General features: G+C 44.4%; 1 pseudogene across 1 annotated transcript; it reads left to right on the forward strand.

The window, feature by feature from the left end:
• The first annotated feature begins 1,586 nt into the window (after positions 1-1,586).
• Positions 1,587-20,783, forward strand: LOC106561316 (PHD and RING finger domain-containing protein 1-like; annotated as a pseudogene). The gene is made up of 19 exons (XR_006757135.1): positions 1,587-2,695; positions 3,461-3,589; positions 3,730-3,917; positions 4,199-4,282; positions 4,578-4,711; positions 4,966-5,057; positions 5,189-5,365; positions 5,847-5,982; positions 6,066-6,190; positions 6,290-6,483; positions 6,689-6,820; positions 6,918-7,072; positions 7,298-8,621; positions 8,653-9,298; positions 9,416-10,701; positions 10,920-10,996; positions 11,845-12,024; positions 17,126-17,254; positions 18,103-20,783. The product of XR_006757135.1 is annotated as a PHD and RING finger domain-containing protein 1-like (transcript).
• The last annotated feature ends 1,656 nt before the right edge of the window (positions 20,784-22,439 follow it).

Here is a 22,439-nt window from a genome sequence, read left to right on the forward strand (position 1 = left end):
TAATGGGTGAGGTCATCGCATATGTGGGAGGTGGGACAAAGGAGGTAACAGAGGTATGATGAGTGGAACTCGGGGCTCCATTGTAAACTAAAACAATGATAACTAACCTAAGCAACAGTATACAAGGCATATTGACATTTGAGAGAGACATACAGCGAGGCATAAAGTAATCACAGGTGTTGATTGGGAGAGCTAGCTAGACAACAACGGGTGAGACAACAGCTAATCAGCTAAAACAACAAGAACAGGTAAAATGGCGATGACTGGGCAGAGAGGGTCGGTTGACTACACACACAGCCTGAGTTCGCGGTTGGGGCCGACAGATAAACAAATAATAAACAGAATGGAGTACCGTGATAAATGGCCAGTTCAGCAGGCATCAGCTATGTAGCCAAGTGATCATAGGGTCCAGGGGGCAGCGGTAGATGGAACAGGAAGGCCGCGGAGTAGTCGCTACAACGCGGGTGTGCGGGCGACACGGCGCTTAAAGTTAGTAGCCCGGGGCTAGTAGAAGCGTCTGCTCCGACGTCCGACGGAGGCCGGTTGGAGGCACAGCGGATGGAGTATTTGTCGGCTGACCAGTCGTGGTGGTGCGGTGGGGCACCGTGTCGACAAAGGATCCAAGCCAGATGGCGAAAGATGTATTGTAGATGTAGTAATTTTGTTTGCTAGCCTGGGATGCGCCTGGCTCACGACTAACTGGTGCTAGCTTCAGGGCATGGGGCGTTAGCCACTATAGCCACTCGGTAGCAGCGGTGATCCGGTGCCAAGGTCCAGAGCTTACGGCAAGGATCCGGTGGAGTAGTGGGTTCTAGCCGTGTTTGGGTGGAGTTGGGCTGAACAACTGAGTAGGCCGGGAGGTGGGCCTCAGGGATAGCTTCGGTACTGGGTAACTCGGTGGGTGCTAGCTGGCTGTGAAGATCAGGAGTAATGGTCCAGGGATTACGGCAGGAATCCGGCGTTGTAGGGGAGAGACAGTCCGATACTGGTAGGCTGGCGAGTATTATCCAAGCTAAAAAGGGCTGGTATCTGTGCAGAAGGTAAAGGCCGCTAGCAGTGGCTAACAATGACTAAATAGCTTGTAGCTAAATTAGCTAGTTAGCTTCTGATGGCTAGGTGGCTCTTGCTATAAGGTCTAAAAATAAAAATAATAGCGGTTCTGTGTCACATTGGGTGAGGCAGGTTACTGGAAGGTATAATTGAGTTAAAATGGAAAAGAGATTGAAAATAAAAATCGAAATATATACAAAAAGGACAAAAAATACAAAAGTACACGAGAGGACGAACAAAATACGTCTGCACTGCTACGCCATCTTGGAGTCATGAGTTCTTGGAGTTCTGTCTCATGGCAGGCCCTAGAGCCTGTGTAGGGAGTTATGGAGTTTTTGAATGACTGAAGGAGAGGGATTTTTTTATTACTTTTTTTTGTGTAATACCTGTGGATTCATATTTTTTCCCCTTCTGTGTAATTGAAATTACATTTTTTGCATTTTTTCCCCACCCCCGTCCATTTGGTGGCGACAATACAAAAGTAGTTGTGGTACGTCATAAAAGTCACAGAGAAGAAGAAGAGAAGCGTACGTTTGGCCATTTCCGTCATTCCAGCCTGCGGTGTCACTCAACAAAAATTGTGTACTAAGCAGTTACTCCAAACATGTCATTCACAACCGCGTAGGGTAGGTGTAAACACCCTTGCTTTGCACGTTCGAAGTATACATTAACGTACGCCTGGATAATGATAACTTTTAAACTGACAACATATGAATGTCACATGCACCGAACATAACGAGCGTGCAAGTGAAGTTATATTTAGACTCAAGCTAATGCTAGCAGTAGCAGGCTAGCATCTAGCAGACTATTATCCATAACAATGCAGGTACTGGTAGCTAGCTAAGAATATTCCATAACTTGCACATTTTCTTTGCAATAAGGTAGGTAACGAAAGCTTATTTACAACGGTTTATTTAGCTAGCTCTTTTAGCGAGCATACATTCACAGTGTAACACCAAAGTCGCTCAATGTTTTTGTTGAAGAAACAGAAGGCAGTGAAGCAACAGCAGTTGTTAGCTACCTAGCTACTTAATTACTAGTTAAGCTTAACAGCTACTACTAGCTAGGTAGCTAACACGTCTACGAAGAAGATAACTTGATATAAATGTATTTCATTTGTCCGTCTGGATTGTGCTTGTAATTTATGCCTGGAAAACTATGTAGTCTTAGTTATCTACAGTAGGTAACGTTAGCTAACGTTAAAGCAAATGTTCAAGTCTGCAAACGTTAACTAGTTAACGTAGTTAAGTCACGTCTCACAATGGCTAACTAGCTCTCCACTTGTGACATGCTATATTTCACTTACAAAGTTCCCTCACATACCGCTATCTCATGCTGTAGCTAAATCCGTATTAACAGTGTGAAAATGCGTTCTTGTTGCATGTGTCAATACTGACTACACAGGAAATCGTTGTTTGTGCATGGACCAGGTGAATATTTGTGGCACTCATTTTAATTTCATGTGTTTTCCAGCTACTGAAAATTCATATGTCTCATTTGAAGCATAGCCTTTGATATTTAGCTAGATATTGGTGCAGGAAGCTCTGATGTTCAGCCATGGATGAAGAAGACAACCAGGATGAGCTGATCAACCGGAATGCCTCCCACAGAAAAGAAAAAAGGCCTGCAGTATGGGCAATCTCAGGTATGGAATCATATTTCTACAATTTATGAATACCCTAAGGAGTGAATCTGTTTTTTTTTCTTCAAACTCTTGTGCATTTACCCCCTTAGTTCGGTTTGTTTGGACTGGTGTGAACACTATCTGCACTCGGGAGCGCAGTAAACCACAAACAGTGGTTTGCTCAAAAAGGGTCCGATTCAATTCGTACTGTGGTGAGGTTTGCTGCAGGTGAGAACCCAGTCTGGACCAAACACAGGAAAATAACCAGAGTTGTGCACTATTATTGTTTTTTTGACTGCAAGCATTTGATGACATGCATGCTGCATCATAACTTAATATCTTTTAAACATTCTGAGTATAGCAGCGCATTTATGAGCGCATCGGATGCAGATTAGGGGAGACGGGGGCTGTACCGGGGATACAGGCTACTGTATAGCCCTTTCACGTCACAGTTAGAGCGGCTATTGCGCTGTTTCCTCCCGCATGTTGTTGGAAGACCAAAGTAAAAGTCATATGAAGATTTGGACACAGTGACGCTTCATGATAATCGTAGATGGATTTAACGTGAGCATTTTTGTCCAATAAACAAATTACTTGCGTGGACACGTGGTTTTGTTTGTTTGACATTTGACAATGTGGGACCAACAAAAAACTATGTAACAAATAATCAAATTCAGATTCGAACTACAGCTCAAAACTATGTTTGAAAACGCCCTTAGTGATTGGCCCTCATCACTACTGGTATTGGAAATACTTACTCATCTACTTTTATTTGTCAACTTACAGATGAAGACAGCGATGAAGGTGGGGAGGAATCTGAGGGACCTTCTGACAGTGGTGAGGAGGAGGAGGAAGACCACCTCGATGGAGAGGAAGACGAGGAGGAGGAGGAGGAAGAGGAGGATGACAGTGATGGTGAGAGACTATGGAAATGTAGGATTCTGTACTCATGGAAAATAATCAGTAATGGTCCATGGTACGCTTTTAGTATCCAAGGTATAGATCTACCACTTGAGTTTCATATCTTCTGATCATATGACATACTTGTTCCTCAGATGGAGAAGAGGACGATGTGGTGGAGGGTGCGGTGGGGGGAGCGTCTGCTGACTTGGCAGGTCTGAGCTCAGACGAGGACATTGAGAAATGCCCCATCTGCCTAAACTCCTTCCACAGCCAGCCCGTGGCCACGCCAGAGAGCTGCGAACACTACTTCTGCCTCGACTGCATCCTTGAGTGGTCCAAGGTGGGTGGGTGACATTAGAGGGTGCAAAATGAGAGGTCAAGGAGTTCAAGCTTTTTATTCACTTAAGTGTTAGTACAGACACAAAATTATAATATTGTCGGAAGAACTAGAAGACACTCACCCGTCAGATTCATGAGCGTCACTGGAACCTTTGTCCAAAGGCGCCACACCTCAGCTTTCACTTTCAGTCCTATAAACAGAGGTTTTGTTAAGACGGACAGTAATTATATGTTAGTGTGTCCAAATGTTGTGCCTCCATTTGTGGTTTTTTCTTCCCTCAGAATGCAAACTCCTGTCCTGTGGACAGAATAGTCTTCAATAACATCTACCTGAGAAAATGTTATGGTGGGAAAGTGCAGAAAATGGTGAGTTAAAAAATCGGACTTTCTCTTGGTGAATATATTTTATTTTCCTTATTTGGTCTTGATTTAATGTTGTGCATGGTGTTTCTGAATGTATTGTTGGGGGGGGGGTGTTCTGAGACGTAGAGAAGTAGCTACTACATATGGCATGTGTATTCCTCATGAAGGGTGTTTGATTTATTTATGGTTGAAAGACCATTATGGTTGAAACATTGTATATACAAATATGGGTCATGCATGGGAGCTGCAGACAGTCACTTTCTTCTCATTGCTCTATGTGCATGATGGTTGAGTGCAGATCACAGTGCAGAAACCAGTGAAGGACGGCCAGGAGGAGGTGATAGACCTGGAGCTGGAACAGACCAGCTGCGAGGTGTGTGGAGGGAGTGACCGTGAAGACCGCCTGCTGCTCTGTGACGGCTGTGATGCTGGGTGAGACAAGTAACACACGCCACCTAGCGTTCTGGGATTGTTCCTGATTAATCATACAATCGGGAATAAATGTATCTTTATCTGATCATTCCAATTAACCCTTTGAATTTTCCCTGGTTTTTATTTTCTGATCATATCCATGTTATCTCATTCTTAACCTGGTAGGTACTTTGAAACACTTTATGAATACGGGACTTGATCATATCCATGTTAATACTTAATTCCTACCACTCCATGTCTGTGCTCCATGGAAGGTACCACATGGAGTGCCTGACCCCCCCGCTGGATGCTGTCCCTGTGGAGGAATGGTTCTGCCCAGAGTGTCAAGCCAACAACCGCCGTTCAAGTAATCATACTCAGTACTGACTCATTACATCTTCGTCTGAGGAATACGTTGACAATACTCTTTGTATAAAGCAATATAAAAAAAGTCCTTTTACCAAGATCCCAGAGTTCATCAATGTTATTGCTCCTCAGGGGGTTCAGTGGAAGAGCAGAGCAACACGGAGAGTCTGAGCAGCGCCCGTCCCACAACCAGCCACTCCCACCTCCCCTGCGGCAGGCCCCACCCGGGCCATTGCCCGCACCCAGCAGAGTGAGAGGGTCCGCGCCAGTGTCAACCACCACCGCATCACCCAGGCACGCATTGCACAGGTTTGGCATGAGGCGTGTTGCTTCCTACTGGCTTCTCTGTTCTGCCTCACTACACTCCGCTCCTCGCCACTAGCGTCAACAGCCCTTACCCTGTAGCATTGACTGAGTAGTATTGATATGAATTCTGTAATCAAAGATTATTTAGTGAGCAGCATGATAATGTACTTATGAAAAATGATGTTACCCATGTTTTCTCTCCTGGGTTGAAACATGTATGATGGGTATTTCTGTGTAGAATGGTATTACATAACAGTGTCATCATTAATCAAATGTTATTTTGTCTTGTTTGAATGCGCTACTTGCACCAAGTAACATTTGACCTGCGGGTCTAGAATAGAGAGCCAGAGAGAGGTGGTGATGCTGCAGGCTGAGTGATGCTGCAGCCTGCCTCATTAGATGGCTGTGAAGGTCATGTCAAGTAAAGCATGTCCAAATAGACAGTAGAGAGTAGTAGAGTGATGCAGTGTACCTCTGGTCTCAGATCTCCCCCAGCTTTCTGATGCCACAGACCACCTGGCTGGATGAGACTATCAACGCAGTGGTGGCTGGACTCAACACAGCTGTGTACATACGGAACCTCACACCCCGCGTTCCATCCAGTCGACGACGCAGGACAGGTGAAAAAAAAACACACACACACACACACACACACTTACGCAAACCCTACCTGGGTTTTTAAAAGAGATGCCTTTGCCCACAGTAAAGCGCAGGAAAGGCCAGAGTAAGAGGTCATCGTCTGCCACGGGTGGTAAGGGCAAAGCTGCAGGCACCGGGGTGAAGAGGAGGAAACGGCGAGTGAGGAGGACCAAGTCCAGAAGGAAACTGGTGAGACTTAAAATTAAACAATTATAACATGACAAATATAGTAACTATAACTAAATGACAGAATCAGTGCTTATGTTTAATCTGACTGTGTGTTCCTAGGTGGTGAAAAAGGAAGCTACGTCACGTGGTCGTATAGCCCGTAGCCTAGGGATAGGGAAGCCCAAACGGGGCTCGTCCCTTCCCTCTGTGTACCGGCCTTCAGAAACCACTCTGGGCAGTATGAGGGCTGACATAGGAGCTGCTTCGCTCTCTGTCTATGGAGTCCCCTACGATCTGGACCCCTTCACTAGCAGGTCTGTCTCAGGCACAACTCACAAGTATAAGATATCATAGTACTTTATTCATCTAGAGAATAGGGATCTCCATCTAATGCTGACAACAATAATTTCAAACAAAACCATGAAGTGAAAAAAAAAGAACTCATAGAAAATAACAGACAATTGTGGAATGGACCTCAACATGGTTCTGAATGTTGATTGGCTGTTGATCCCACCCTAGGGATGATGATGGTGAGGAGGTGCAAGCCTCGGCCACGTCATCACTGCTGGAGGCCAAGAGGCGTGGCTTATCTCGCTCCGCACTCCTCTCGCACCAGCCTGTGGCTCGACCAATCACTGCTGGCCTCTCTAGGTACCCCTTCTCATCTCCTCCAAAATGTTATTTTGTTATGTAGCTCACATCCTTCAATATGGTACATGTCTGACCTGTGGTTGCCATGGGGTTGTAGCTGGGGTCCGAGCCTTCCCCAGTTGGAGGAGGTGGCAGAGGTGGCCCCAGTGCCTGACCTGCTGGGCAGCATCCTATCACGACAGAGCATGCTTCTGATGGACAGCTCAGACGTAGTTATTAACAGAGATGGATCCCTCAAGGCTAACAAACCAGGTGAGCAGGCTGCTAGGGTTTCTTACTTTCTTTAGTTCAATCTCTTGTCCTTTTTTTTTTCTTTCTTAGTATTTTGCTGGTACCGTATCTATTACCTGACTATTTAAGAACTAGTGAACGTTTTATTGCTTGTTAACCATTGATTTTGAAGTCTGTTGGATTCTGTGTGTTACACAGCAACATCATGTTGAGTCAGTCAGTTATTGTGTTGTGTTTGTGTTGTAGTGGGTTTGTCGTCATCCATGCCCGGCAGCAGTAGGAGCAGCAGCTCTGGTGAATCAGTAGCCCAGCTCCACTCAGGGATGTCCCCTACCACAGCAGCCAGCTCCCTTTGTCTCCCCATTAACGGAGACCTGGTAGCAGGACCCTGCCTGTCCCCTCTCACCCCTTCATCCCCCTGCCCGGCCACTTATCCACCTCCGATCCTGAGTCACCCACACCCCCACGTCCCTGCCCCCTGTAGACCCAGCCCTAGTCCTGGACACAGCCTCTGGGAGGACACCGGTGTACTACCCCCCCATGGGACCCAGAGGGCTGCCACCTCCACTCCTACCCCAGACTCTCACTCCAGAGGTAGGGAGACGGTGCCACCACAGCCCCAGGCTAAGAAGGCCGCTGCTAAACCAGTATGGGAAGCACCAGTATCGGTGCTTCCCAGGATACCAAGGATAAAACGGGAGAGCGGTGGCCTGACGAATGGCAACGCCAGCAGAGGGGGTAGTAGTGGTAGTAGTAGTAGTAGTAGCAGTGCTAATGGTAGTGGTAGTAATAGCTTCCCTGATGCCTGTGTGAACAGCCTGGGTGGGAACAGGGGCAGGCAGCAAAGTGTGGACCAGCAGCAGGGCAGGACAGAGGGACAGAGACCGGACAGAGCAGGCCCTTCCTCAGCCTTCTCCAGCTCCTTCTCCTCTTCGTTTCTCCTCTTCTGATTCTCCATCTAACCCTGCCCGCCCCTCTTCATCAGCATCATCCACAGTGTGCTTCCGGATCAACCCCAGCTCTGTCTGGCACGCCCGAAAGCTTAGCAATGCTTCTGCAATTGTTGCCGCTGGCAACTGTCTAGAACCAGCGTCTGCGGAGGAAGAGGAGGCAAAGAGGAAAAGAGAGGAGCGCAGGAACAAACAGAATCCCCTGACGTCCTCACACACACCGGTCAAAGAGGAGAAGGAAGAGGGGGATATATACGACCCCTTCCACCCAACTGGCTCAGACAGCGAAGCAGAGAGCCATGCTGGGGGGAAACCAACCATGGTGCACAAGGAAAGTGCCAGCCAGCAGGTGAAGGAAGGTGCCAGCCAGCAGGTGAAGGAAGGTGCCAGCCAGCAGGTGAAGGAAGGTGCCAGCCAGCAGGTGAAGGAAGGTGCCAGCCAGCAGGTGAAGGAAGGTGCCAGCCAGCAGGTGAAGGAAGGTGCCAGCCAGCAGGTGAAGGAAGGTGCCAGCCAGCAGGTGAAGGAAGGTGCCAGCCAGCAGGTGAAGGAAGGTGCCAGCCAGCAGGTGAAGGAAGGTGCCAGCCAGCAGGTGAGTGGAAGGTGCCAGCCACCAGGTGAAAGCCGTGTCACTGGAGAGGGATGAGGGCTCAGGAGAAGGTCTGGAGGTGAAGAGGGAGCCAGAGAACTCTGACACTGCAAAGCCTGGTCACAGCCCTCACAACACACCCAGGTCTGTGATGACTGGCATCAGCACACCTCTGTCCCAGAGCCAGGTCCATCTGAAGAGGGAGAGGAACGAGCCAGGGGGTGAGAAAGGGCAGCACAGCCAGACTGGCAACAGTAGAGAGCCCCAGAACCAGCAGACTACTTCTTCCTCATCCAGCTTAGCCTCCAGCCACCACAGAAACAGGATGGTGAAGACTGAGATAAAGTCAGAGCCCCAGGACTGCCCCCCCAGGTCCCCATCCAGGTCTAAATCACACTCCAGGCCCTCAGGCCAGGGGAGCAAAACATCCAAAGGCAGGGGGTCTTCCACGGAGCGGCGGTCTGCCTCAAACAGCCCGGAGGCAGGCAGGAGGAGGAGAGACAAGGCCCCGGACCAGGCAGGGAGGAAGAGACGTTATGAGGGGGGTAGGAGAGGAGACAAGGGGGGAGAGAGGAGTTCTAGGCGTTCGGGATCGAGGGAGAGGAGAAGGACTCGTTCCCCGTCAGACAGCTCTACCTCTGATATCTCTGAGAGGTCTCGCAGGAAGAAGAGACGGCCACGTTCTCCCTCCAAAGACAGGAGGCGCTCCAGGTACTAATGTCATTGTTTGATGATGTAAATTCTGTATGCAGTGATTTGGTGGTGTTTTAATAATATATGTATTCTCGTATATTTCCAATTATAACTATTTCTAACATTTTGATTAAGGTCATGGTCAGGCTCCAGCAGCAGAGAGCGGTCCAAGAGGAAAAAGCAGAAGAGAGGGAGCAGGGAGAGAAACGAGGGCAGAGGGAGTGAAGGAGAGAAGGGTCGCCCGTCAAAGGACAAGAAGCGTGATTGCTCGCATTCTCGCTCGCGTTCCAGGTCCAGGGAGAGGAGGAAAGACCACTTACGATCACAACCATCATCCTCCAAATCAAAGGACAGGGTTGAGGTGCGGTCGAAAGATAGGAAGAGGCCGAAGTCCAGGTCGCGGTCCAGAGAAAGGAGGAAAGAAGAGGGGTCACAGAGACCACCAAGGTCTTCCTCAACCACCACCTTCAGTAAGCTAGAAGAACAGAAAGAGAAGAAAAAGGTAAAAGTTCTCCCCCGTGTCCCTCTGAAAGAGGAGAGTGAGAGAAAAGAGCGAGAGATCAAACAGCAGATGCTTTCCTCAGGACTCAAATCTCTCTCTGTCCTCTCTGTCTCAGAGGTGAAAAAGGAGAGTGACAGCAATGACATTAAAACAGAGAGACTCGCGTCTCTCTCAACAAAACTACTCAAGGAGTCTAAGCTGCTCAAAGAGATAAAAAAAGAGAAACCTGCCTTTGATATGTTGGAAGAATCACTGGATAGTAAACCAATCAAAAAAGAAAAACCTCTGTCAATGTTCAGCACAGTCAAGGACTTACAACAGCACAAGGAGATCGAAAAAGAACACTCTTCCGCCCTCATAAAGGAGGCGTGCACCGTCTCCACATCAGACATAGCAGATCAGAAAGATCAGGCGTTACAGGAAACCGTCAAGACTGAGCCCATCTGGCCTGAGCCGCCTCAACATCTAACCTCCAACATCCAAACTGGCCAATCTAGCCCAAGCTTCTCAACACTCAGCACACACCTTGTCCCTGCTCCTCCTCAGGCTGCTGAGAGTATAGCCAGCCAGCAGGGGACCCCATCCCTGATTCCTCCAGTACCAGAGGCCCTCACAGAGACTCCTCCACTAGTCCAACCCATCTCAGTGAACCCAGAGAAGCACGAGGTAGAGGAGCCTTCAGATGATGACATGGATGTGGACATGATGCTGGACAGCCTGGACTATGTGAAGACTGAGCCAGGAGGAGAGAGTGGGGAGGCTGGGGTCAAACAGGAGAAGGAAGGAGAGGGGGAGGAGGGGAAGACTGAGGGAGAACCGGTGCCAGTCATGGCAGGTGCCAAGGCCAAACCCTCGGTGAAGAGGGTCACCTGGAACCTGCAGGAGCCAGAGGGGCCACAGCCAGAGAAGACTGGCACTAGTGAGTATTATTGTACCCTTTTAAAAAATTGAAGCATACCATAACCTAGATTGGCACAATTAGAGCCCTTACGTGTTGAATTACATCAATCAACAATTTGTAGTCGACTCTTTGACTCTGGTTCAGAAACAACCTCTAATTCACTTAACACAGAGAGGGTCATAGCTCTTGAATTAGGAACAGCTAGTTAAGATGTGTTGTTTTTTCCTTCGTCTCAGAGTTGGCCCTCTACAAACTGAAGCTGAAACAGGAGGGAGCTCGCAGACCTGCCTCTTCCGCCCAGGCATCCAGTCAGGTACGGCTCATTAGGTTGACCTTGCCAACTTACCGAGATAGCTGATTTGTTCTGTGTGGTGTGAGGTCAGTGCTTAGCTTCAGGCCTCTACCGCTCTATGCTGCCTTTCTTTCCTGTTAATGTGTAGTTATGATCAATCAGTAAACTGGCAGTTCACTATGAAATGGCACCTAATCACGGCATCATACTGGCGGCCGGTCATGTCAATATCAAGTAGATGTTCTGTTGATCTTTACAGATATCTGTGATTTAGTGCTCCAAAACCTTCAGTACAAACTATTCCTGTAATCAACATGCACCTCTCCTAAAAGGCCACAAGGTGACACTGTCCGTTTTGACCCGGAGTGTAGTTGTGGTGTGTCAGCGGAAAGCTAGTGCAGATCAAATAGGGCCCAAGAGAGATCATGTGACTGAAACTTGAACTGATAGAGGAGGGTTTTATGGTGAAATGAAAGTAGAAACCTTACAAGGGAAATCAAAACTGGAGCAAAGTTACACGTCATAAAGGCTATGTGCTGATAATACCTTAACACAATAACATATTTTCTGCTAGGGCATGATGAGGCAAGAGATGTTTGAGATTTATGCCCTAGTTTATTGTTCTGGTTAGGTCATATTTCTGTTGTGAATATGAACATGACATTAAATTTAAATTAAAATGTTATTGTGCTGTAATTTAGCAACACATCAACTTATGTTGCTTAATTTATTTTTTATAATTCTCCCTCAACATAAATACACAGTTTAAGTTAATGTTAAACTTGCCCACACATCTCAAATTGGGATTTGTCCAATAATCAAAAGGCTTACATGTGAAGATTGCCTCATCTAAATCTTCCCACCTATAGGAGGCTCCCTTGGGGGCTACGTCACTCACTGACCCCAAGGTCCAGAGCACCAAGAGGGGCAGTGTGTCCATAACGCTACCTAGTCCCACCTCCAGCAGCCTAACCACCACGCTGTCTAAACCTGGGCAGGGGGAACCCAACGAAGACCTGGGAGAGGATGATGTTTCTAGGAACAATAAGGTGAGTCTGAGAGGAGGAAGGAAAATTATGGTCTTCAAATGGATCGATGCACATTTGGGTGATATCAGTAGTAGTTGTCTAGGTCCCTTACTTTTTCAATCTTTACTAACAACATGCCACTAGCTTTGAGTAAAGCCAGTGTGTCTATGTATGCGGATGACTCAACACTATACACGTCAGCTACTACAGCGACTGAAATGACTGCAACACTGCACTGAGCTGCAGTTAATTTCAGAATGGGTGGCAAGGAATAAGTTAAATATTTCAAAAACGAAAAGCATTGTATTTGGAACAAATCATTCACTAAACCTCAACTAAATCATGTAATGAATAATGTGGAAATTGAGCAAGTTGAGGTGACTAAACTGCTTGGAATAACCCTCTATTGTAAACTGTCATGGTCAAAAAATATTGATACAACAGTAGCTAAGATGGGGAGAGGTCTGTCCATAAGACAACGCTGTTCTGCCTTAACAGCACTATCAACAAGGCAGGTTCCACAGACTAGAGGTTGACCGATTAATTGGAATGGCCGATTAATTACGTCCGATTTCTAGTTTTCATAACAATCGGCATTTTTGGACACCGATCATAGCCGATTACATTGCACTCCACGAGGAGACTGCGTGGCAGGCTGACTACCTGTTATGCGAGTGCAGCAAGGAGCCACGGTAAGTTGCTAGCTAGCATTAAACGTATCTTATAAAAAACAATCAATCTTAACATAATCACTAGTTAACTACACATGGTTGATATTACTAGTTTATCTAGCTTGTCCTGCGTTGCATATAATCGATGCGGTGCCTGTTAATTTATCATTGAATCACAGCCTACTTCGCCAAACGGGTGATTTAACAAGCACATTCATGAAAAAAGCACTGTCGTTGCACCAATGTATACCTAACCATAAACATCAACACCTTTCTTAAAATAAATACACAAGTATATATTTTTAAACCTGCATATTTAGTTAATATTGCCTGCTAACATGAATTTCTTTTAACTAGGGAAATTGTGTCACTTCTCTTGCGTTCTGTGCAAGCAGAGTCAGGGTATATGCAGCAGTTTGGGCCGCCTGGCTCTTTGCGAACTGTGTGAAGACCATTTCTCCCTAACAAAGACAGCCAACTTCGCCAAACGGGATGATTTAACAAAAGCGCATTTGCGAAAAAAGCACAATCGTTGCACGACTGTACCTAACCATAAACATCAATGCCTTTCTTAAAATCAATACACAGAAGTATATTTTTTTTAAACCTGCATATTTAGTTCAAAGAAATTCATGTTAGCAGGCAATATTAAACTAGGGAAATTGTGTCACTTCTCTTGCGTTCATTGCACGCAGAGTCAGGGTATATGCAACAGTTTGGGTCGCCTGGCTCGTTGCGAACTAATTTGCCTGAATTTGACGTAATTATGACATAACATTGAAGGTTGCAATGTAACAGCAATATTTAGACTTATCTAACGGGTGACATCCATAAAATACGGAACGGTTCCGTATTTCACTGAAAGAATAAACGTTTTGTTTTCGAAATGATAGTTTCAGGATTTGACCATATTAATCACCTAAGGCTTGTATTTCTGTGTGTTATTATAATTAAGTCTATGATTTGATAGAGCAGTCTTACTGAGCGGTGGTAGGCAGCAGCAGGCTCGTAAGCATTCATTCAAACAGCACTTTACTGCGTTTGCCAGCAGCTCTTCGCAATGCTTCGAGCATTGCGCTGTTTATGACTTCAAGCCTATCAACTCCCGAGATTAGGCTGGCAATACAAAAGTACCTATTAGAACATCCAATAGTCAAAGGTATAGAGAGAAATAGTCCCATAATAACTACAACCTAAAACTTCTTACCTGGGAATATTGAAGACTCATGTTAAAAGGAACCACCAGCTTTCATATGGTCTCATGTTCTGAGCAAGGAACTTAAACATTAGCTTTTTACATGGCACATATTGCACTTTTACTTTCTTCTCCAACACTTTGTTTTTGCATTATTTAAAACAAATTGAACATGTTTCATTATTTATTTGAGACTAAATTGATTTTATTGATGTATTATTAAGTTAAAATAAGTGTTCATTGTTCATTCAGTATTGTTGTAATTGTCATTATTACAAATATATAAAAATTGTCCGATTAATTGGTATCGTTTTTTTGGTCCTCCAATAATCGCTATCGGTGTTGAAAAATCATAATCGGTCGACCTCTACTACAGACCCTAGTTTTGTAGCACCTAGACTACTGTGCAGTTGTGTGGTCAAGTGCCACAAAGAGGGACTTGCAATTGGATCACAACTGGGCAGCATGGCTGGCCTTAGATGTACACAGAGAGCTAACATTAATAATATGCATGTCAATCTCTCCTGGCTCAAAGTGTAGGAGAGATTAACTTCATCACTACTTGTATTTGTGAGAGGTATTGACATGTTGAATGCACCGATCTGTCTGTTTTGAACTACTGGCACACAGTTCAGACACCCATGCATACCCCACAAGACATATGCCACCAGAGGTCTCATCATAGTCCACAACAGATTATGGCAATCTCACATTACTACATACAGTGTCTTGTGAAAGTATTTACAACCTGAAATTAAAATTGATTTTTGGGGGGTTTGTATCGTTTGATTTACACAACATGCCTACCACTTTGAAGATGCAAAATATGTTTTACTTTGAAACAAACAAGAAATAAGACAAAAAACTAAACTTGAGCGTGCATAACTATTCACCCCCCAAAGTCAATACTTTGTAGAGCCACTTTTTGGGTGGGTTCCGCTGGTGTACAGCAATCTTTAAGTCATACCACAGATTCTCAATTGGATTGAAGTCTGGGCTTTGACTAAGCCATTCCAATATGTTTCCCCTTAAACCACTCGAGTGTTGCTTTAGCAGTATGCTTAGGGTCATTGTCCTGCTGGAAGGTGAACCTTGTGGTGGATGAATCAGAATTAGTTGGGTAACATAGATAATTAAGATGTTTTATTTGTATAGTATGCTTATGTGAGATACTTGTCATTAGAATGTATCCCTTTGGACTTTGGTGCTATGCAGAATATTAGAAAGGGAAGAGGACAGAATGGAACATTGTCTACATATGTGTGTGTGTTTTACTGAGGATGGGCCTCTATGACATAGCACTGACAGAGGAGATTTACGATGTCTTTTGATAATAACGCCTAAAGAGCATTCCAGAGAACATGAGTTAATATTTCTGTTCTATACCGTACCAGGGAGAGACGGTTCCAGTTTGGAGTAGGAGGACCAGACACTGGTCTATACAATGAACACTGTTGATACAGCAGTTGCAGTCTGCTATGTTCTATAGTTATCTTTCATACAAAACTTAACCTTGTGACCCATTCTATGCATCTGTGGTTCGTCATGTACGTTGAGAGGGGTGTATCTTGGCTATAAAAGATCTTTGTACTTTTGTGTTGTCACTTTTCAATGGTTCATTAGAGATAGAGCATCATTGAAAGTCAAGTGCTTTTGCAAAAGCATCTTAATTATTAAAGATGTAGTTTTAAGTATAACTCTGACTGGTGTGTGAAGTTTAACTCTCTTCATTTGGTAATGCAGAAATTAGCCACCACAACCTCCGTGAAAAAGGTTTCTCTCAAGAATTACCCTGTATTTAGCGCCATCCATCATTCCTTCAATTCTGACCAGTTTCCCAGTCCCTGCCGATGAAAAACATCCCCACAGCATGATGCTGCCACCACCATGCTTCACTGTGGGGATTGTGTTCTCTGGGTGATGAGAGGTGTTGGGTTTGCGCTAGACATATAGTTTTCCTTGATGGCCAATAAGCTAAGTTTTAGTCTAATTTGATCAGAATACCTTCTTCCATATGTTTGGGGTGTCTCCCACATGCCTTTTGGCAAACATCCAGCGTGTTTGCTTATTTCTTTCTTTAAGCAATGGCTTTTTTTTCTGGCCACTCTTCCGTAAAGCCCAGCTCTGTGGAGTGTACGGCTTAAGTGGTCCTATGGACAGATGCTCCACAGCGGAGATTGGAGTTTTGCAGCTCCTTCAGGGTTATCTTTGGTCTCTTTGTTGCCTCTCTGATTAATGCCCTCCTTGCCTTGTCCATGAGTTTTGGTGGGCTGCCCTCTCTTGGCAGGTTTGTTGTGGTGCCATAGTCTTTCCATGTTTTAATCATGGATTTAATGGTGCTCTATGGGATGTTCAAAGTTTCAGATATTTTTTTTATAACCCAACCTTGATCTGTACTTCTCCACAACTTTGTCCCTGACCTGTTTGGAGATCTCCTTGGTCTTCATTGCTTGGTGGTGCCCCTTGCTTTGTGGTGTTGCAGACTCTGGGGCCTTTCAGAACAGGCGTATATATACTGAGATCATGTGACACTTAGATTGCACACAGGTGGACTTCAACTAATTTATTTAACTAATTATGTGACTTCTGAAGGTAATTGGTTGCACCAGATCTTATTTAGGGGCTTCATAGCAAAGGGGGTGAATACATACTGTATGCACAAACCACTTTTACTTTTTTTGTAATTTGGACTATTTTGTGCATATCCATTACATGAAATCCAAATAAAAATCTATTTAAATTACAGGCTGTAATGCAACAAAATAGGAAAAACTCCAAGGGGGGTTAATACTTTTGCAAGGCACTGTAGAGCCATGACTAAACTCTATTCCACATCAAGTAACTCATGCAAGCAGTACAATTTTATTTAAAAACAGATAAAAATACACTATGGGGCTGTGAATCAACACAAACATAGGCACAGACACATGCATGCAAACACACAATAACATACGCAAAATACACACACACGTTCACATGGATTTTGTAGTTATGTGGTAGTAGAATAGGGGCCTGAGGGAACACATTTGATGTGTTGTGAGAATGTATTGTAAGAATATAAATGCCTTAATTTTGCTGGACCCCAGGAAGAGTAGCTGCTGCATTGGCAACAGCTAATGAGGATCCATAATAAATACAAATACTTGTTGCAAGTGAATTACCAGTCCCCTTCAGAGCCAAATTTGTAAATACATGGCTCTGGGCCCCTTGTATAGTTGTGTGTGTGTGTTGACCAATCCCTGGTTTCTGTCCACAGTACATAAAGAAGCTCCACATGCAGGAGAGAGCCATAGAGGAGGTGAAGCTGGCTATCAAGCCGTTCTACCAGAAGAGAGACATCACTAAGGATGAATACAAGGATATCGTACGCAAGGCTGTCCAGAAGGTACACCTGATCATTGGCTAAAAATAAGTCATGTGGTTTGCAATGATACATTTAAATTTGTTTTTATGGAAATTGGAGAACATGCACATAATAATGTAACCAAAGATGTTAATCATGGGAGAGAATCTTTGGATCAAGTGTCTTTCATTGGTTGATGTGAGGCAGGGGTGGGCAACTGGCGGCCATGCAGCCCCCCTTTTGAAGGCCTCTCGGACCAATTGGTTGTGCATCAGCAGTTTTTCTCTTATGTCAGTCACTGATGGTTAGTCAATTAGCTCATGTTAGCTAACATTTTTTAGATTACAAAGTTAGTTTAGTGGCCAGCTATCTAAACTTGTTATCATGATCAAATTACCAGCCGAGGGGGCCTCCAGCCTTGTGATTTTGTTAGTCAGTCTCACATAGTTATCATATTCAAAACTGCAAACATTTCTCTCCACCCTGTGGCAAAATGTGTTGAATTGCAGGAAATTAACTCTAAAACGTATCAAATGTTTCTCTGCTGTTAAGATGGGGGGCCAATAAAATGTCAAATATTTTGCTCACAATGGGGGGGCTATGGATGTGGGTACTGATGTGGGTAAGCAGACACGCGAGCAACTGCAGCCCTTCATGAGTTCAGATTGTGGCCCCCAACCCCATAAACGTTGCCCATCCCTGATATAAGGGCTTGCCCTAACATGTGCAATATGAGAGTTTAGATTTGCAAGAGTCGACTGAGTCTTGCACTAATTCTTGCAGAATGACAGCCATTGTGTTTCATTGTGGATTTAAATAAAGTAATTTGACTGTGCTTGTACATTGCTTCACTAACATGCATGTGATTTTGTTTTCCATTGCATTTCCAGGTCTGCCATAGTAAGAGCGGGCGATCAACCCAGTAAAAGTGGCCAACCTGGTCAAAGCCTACGTGGACAAATACAAACATGCCAGGAAACATAGGAAAGTAGAGGATGGAGGGAAGACACAGGAGGCAGAAACAGATAGAACAAATGACCCAGAGACTCCATGAGGACCCCGCATTCATCCACACGCCCTGGAGACTCAGCCATTTTCACACTAATTTGATCATTTCTGTTATCAAATTGTCACAGGTTGTTAGAGGACTCAAGGACTTTGAGAAATACTGCCTCCAGATTGGCTATTTTCTTCATTGTTTTTGGGGATTATAAAGTTGTTACGTTCTGTTCATAGTAATTCACCATCTCACAAAATAATGGAAGAGCCTTTTCGTTGAAAGATGTGGAAATAACTTAGTGGACCCAATGTGATCTTGCACTTCGATTACCACCGACTGACAAGCATCTGTTTTTGAATTGGATTTGTTTCACGCTTCACACAAGGCCAGACCATGTCCATACACTTTGTTTTCATGGTCTAGCATGGTCCTACTCTTGGAGAGGTTACCACAGAGATTCTGTCTTAAACAGACAGCTCTGTCAGATAGCTTTTCCATCAAGAGAGGTTGAGGAATAATGTGAATGAGCTATTTCTACAGGCAAAATGTCTGAGAAGAAGCAGTGCTGACTTTTTTTTTTAAATGGTGTCTTTTGTATGGGAGAGGGGTGTTTATCTGTGGCATGAGTCCTAATTTTGTGGTGTCAAAGTCTAATGCTGTCATTGAAATATTAGAAGAAGAAAATAATGCCCCAGCGCAGAAAAATACATGTATGCAATTTTGTAGAGTAGGAAAGTTATTTCTGATTTTAGATTTGGTGTAAATATAGATTTTGGATTCGCTATGTACGCCCTTCCAGTTCAATTAGCTGCCTACTGGGTATTCACAAATGTATACTGTGAATGCTTCTGGAGGAAGTTTGTTGTTTTTGTGAATGTCTCTGTGCTATGGGATGTGGGTCCGATGGAGTGCTGGTTGGCCAAACGGTACAGTTAGGCTCTTAAGTTGACCAGTTTCTCACAGCAGGAAAATAGACTTGTAGCAACAGGAAATTTGAATTATTGTGTGGATTATAACTAAATACCATTTTTATAGGGGTTGATACATTTTTAGTTGGGGCAAATCAAGCCTGAAATTTTAAAGTGGAAATATCAAACTTTAGAAGCCTTTTTAAACCACGAATACTCTGCATGTTTGCATTTCCTGCTGTGCCTTGAAATGTCCTGCAACAACAGGGTGATCAAGTTAAGATCCTACATCTGTATGTGGCTACACATAGTGGCTGTCCTCCTGAGTGGTGTTTTCAGATTGAGTCAACGCTCCTCTGGTGTCTCTTGGCAGAATATTCGAGATAAGGGCACACAACTCAGACTTCCCAAAAAACATGGTTGTTGATAAAGTTTCTGTTATGTGTGCATTTTCTCAAGTTCAGACTAGGCCCAAAGTGTCTACTGGTTTTAATTCTACTTTTACTTCAGCTATTGACTAAGACATAGGAAACTAGGTGAGACTTTAATTAATCAATTGAAAAGTAATTTGCCAAGGAGGAATGAAAACCTGCAGCCCTGGGGGACAGGAGTTGAATAAGTTTTGAAGCTGAGTGAATTCTGCACCTTCACCATTCTTTTCTGTTATTTTACAGTTATTTCTGAGTCAATTGGCTAGTCCTGGTGTATATTGGTATCATAAGCTATATCATAAGACAAAGCAGACAATGCCTGTCTTGCAGCTTAATGTTGTTTGTAGTTATTCACACTTCATTATGAACTCAACTAGTTGTTCACATTTCCTTTGAAAGATTGTCTGATTCAAAAGAAAATGTTCCAATTTGAATAACATTTGCAAAAACAAACTGATTTTGTTTCGTTACTTACAAATATCACTATTCTTGTCGTGGGGAGTGTGTGCATGGTTAAATAGCTAACAGTCCGTAGTCAGGGCCAGGATGTTTTTGATGACTACATGATCTGACTATAAAAAAAATGAACAAAGGCCCAAAGTTTTTCTTAGTCAGGTGGCGTGGGTGGGAGAAACTGGCCTTAGTCATACTGTATGCAATTCATGTCATCCTTAACACTGTTTCTCATTGGAGGAGGTGGTTGGCTTCCTTCCTGCTAATGAATACTGCTGTCCACTGTGCCTGAACAGTTGGCCTTCTCAATTTATTTTCAGATTCCTCTTAATCTCTTCTAAAATGTTCTATGTAGAAAAGTGCTTGACACGGTCACCCTATCTTTGCCTTTTTTGTAATTGACGTGTCCATACTGTGTGTGTTCAGTAGAACGGGTGTGTGTGGACCTGCCTTTGGCTAAGCTTGTCTTGTCCTGCACCTTGGTACTTTACGATAAAAAATTCAAATCAATCCCTGAATATTATCCTCTTGGCACTTATGTAAACCTGAAAGGATTGGATAGGTATATCAGAGGGCAAGATGGAGCTATTACCGAATTGTGTATACTGTACCTATCTGATCCTTTCAGATGTACTTGAAGTGTCCAGGAGTTGATTGGATTTGAGCATGTACTGTACCTTTTTTCTTCCCTCATTTACTTGACACTTAGGACAAGTGCTTCAAAAAGGGAACAGAAAATTATAACTAAGTGAAATAAAAGTAAGATTTGTCCCAATTTACATTTTGCTCTGATTTTCATGTTTTACTAACATGCTAAATTTAAGGGCTAACTTTTGTGACCGTATGGGCAACATTTTGGAAAGGAACCCACAATCAAAATACCATAATATTTTACATGAGGATATTACACATTTTTACAATTTCCTCTCAAACTGTGATGAGATAAGGGTATTTTACCAGGATTGGGGTTATAGTCATTCCAGTTCAATTCCTGTCAACTTTTAAAGCAGCCATGACATTTCTCCATAGGTATGCATTTCAATGCCTGAATTGGCTGGAATGAAGGTGGAAACCCCAACCCTGCCTGATTTCCACTATTCTGCTGTAGGTTTGTCTGAGCAATGGTTTGTTGCTCTAAACTAACTGAGCCAGTGGAGAGGGTTTTCTTTCCGTCCCTGGCAGGTCTGTATTATCCTTACTGCTGCCTTGACTATAGCTCACTGGGCCTGGGACAGACTACTGGAGGTTTCACTGGGCTTGGGCCAGACTACTGGAGGTCCCACTGTGCCTGGGCCAGGCTACTCGAGGCCTCACTGGGCCAGACTACTGGACGGGTCACTGGGCCTGGGCCAGACTACTGGAGGTCACACTGGGCCTGGGCCAGACTACTGGAGGTCCCACTGGGCCTGGGCCAGACTATTGGATGTGTCACTGGGCCTGGGCCAGACTACTGGACGTCTCACTGGGCCTGGGCCAGACTACTGGACGTCTCACTGGGCCTGGGGCAGACTACTGGACGTCCCACTGGGCCTGGGCCAGACTACTGGAGGTCCCACTCAAATGTTTGTACATATTGTTCTGGGACAATGTAATTAATAATAAAAAATACAATTATCTCTAAAGTTATTTCTTATTTTATTTCTCAAAAGAAGTCCTATTATAAAATATATATATATTTTAAGATAAGTGGCCCTCTGTAGCTCAATTGGTAAAACATGGTGCTTGCAATGCCAGGATAGTGAGTTAGATTCCCAGGACCCCCCCAAACGTAAAAACATGTACAGTCGTGGCCAAAAGTTTTGAGAATGACACAAATATGAATTTGCACAAAGTCTGCTGCCTCAGCTTGTATGATTACAATTTGCATATACTCCAGAATGTTATGAAGAGTGATCAGATGAATTGCAATTAATTGCAAAGACCCTCTTTGCCATGCAAATTAACTGAATCCCCAAAAAACATTTCCACTGCATTTCAGCCCTGCCACAAAAGGACCAGCTGACATGTCAGTGGTTCTCTCGTTAACACAGGTGTGATTGTTGACGAGGACAAGGCTGGAGATCACTCTGTCATGCTGACTGAGTTTTAATAACAGACTGGAAGCTTCAAAAGGAGGGTGGTGCTTGGAATCATTGTTCTTCCTCTGTCAAACATGGTTACCTACAAGGAAATGTGCCGTCATCATTGCTTTGCACAAAAAGGGCTTCACAGGCAAGGATATTGCTGCCAGTAAGATTGCACCTAAATAAACCATTTATCTGATCATCAAGAACTTCAAAGACAGCAGTTCAATTGTTGTGAAGAAGGCTTCAGGGCGCCCAAGAAAGTCCAGCAAGTGCCAGGACCGTCTCCTAAAGTTGATTGAGCTGCAAGATCGGGGCACCACCAGTAGAGCTTGCTCAGGAACGGCAGCAGGCAGGTTCACATCTGCACGC

Source organism: Salmo salar, chromosome ssa10, assembly GCF_905237065.1.
Source record: "Salmo salar chromosome ssa10, Ssal_v3.1, whole genome shotgun sequence".
NCBI classification, from domain to species: Eukaryota; Metazoa; Chordata; class Actinopteri; order Salmoniformes; family Salmonidae; genus Salmo; species Salmo salar.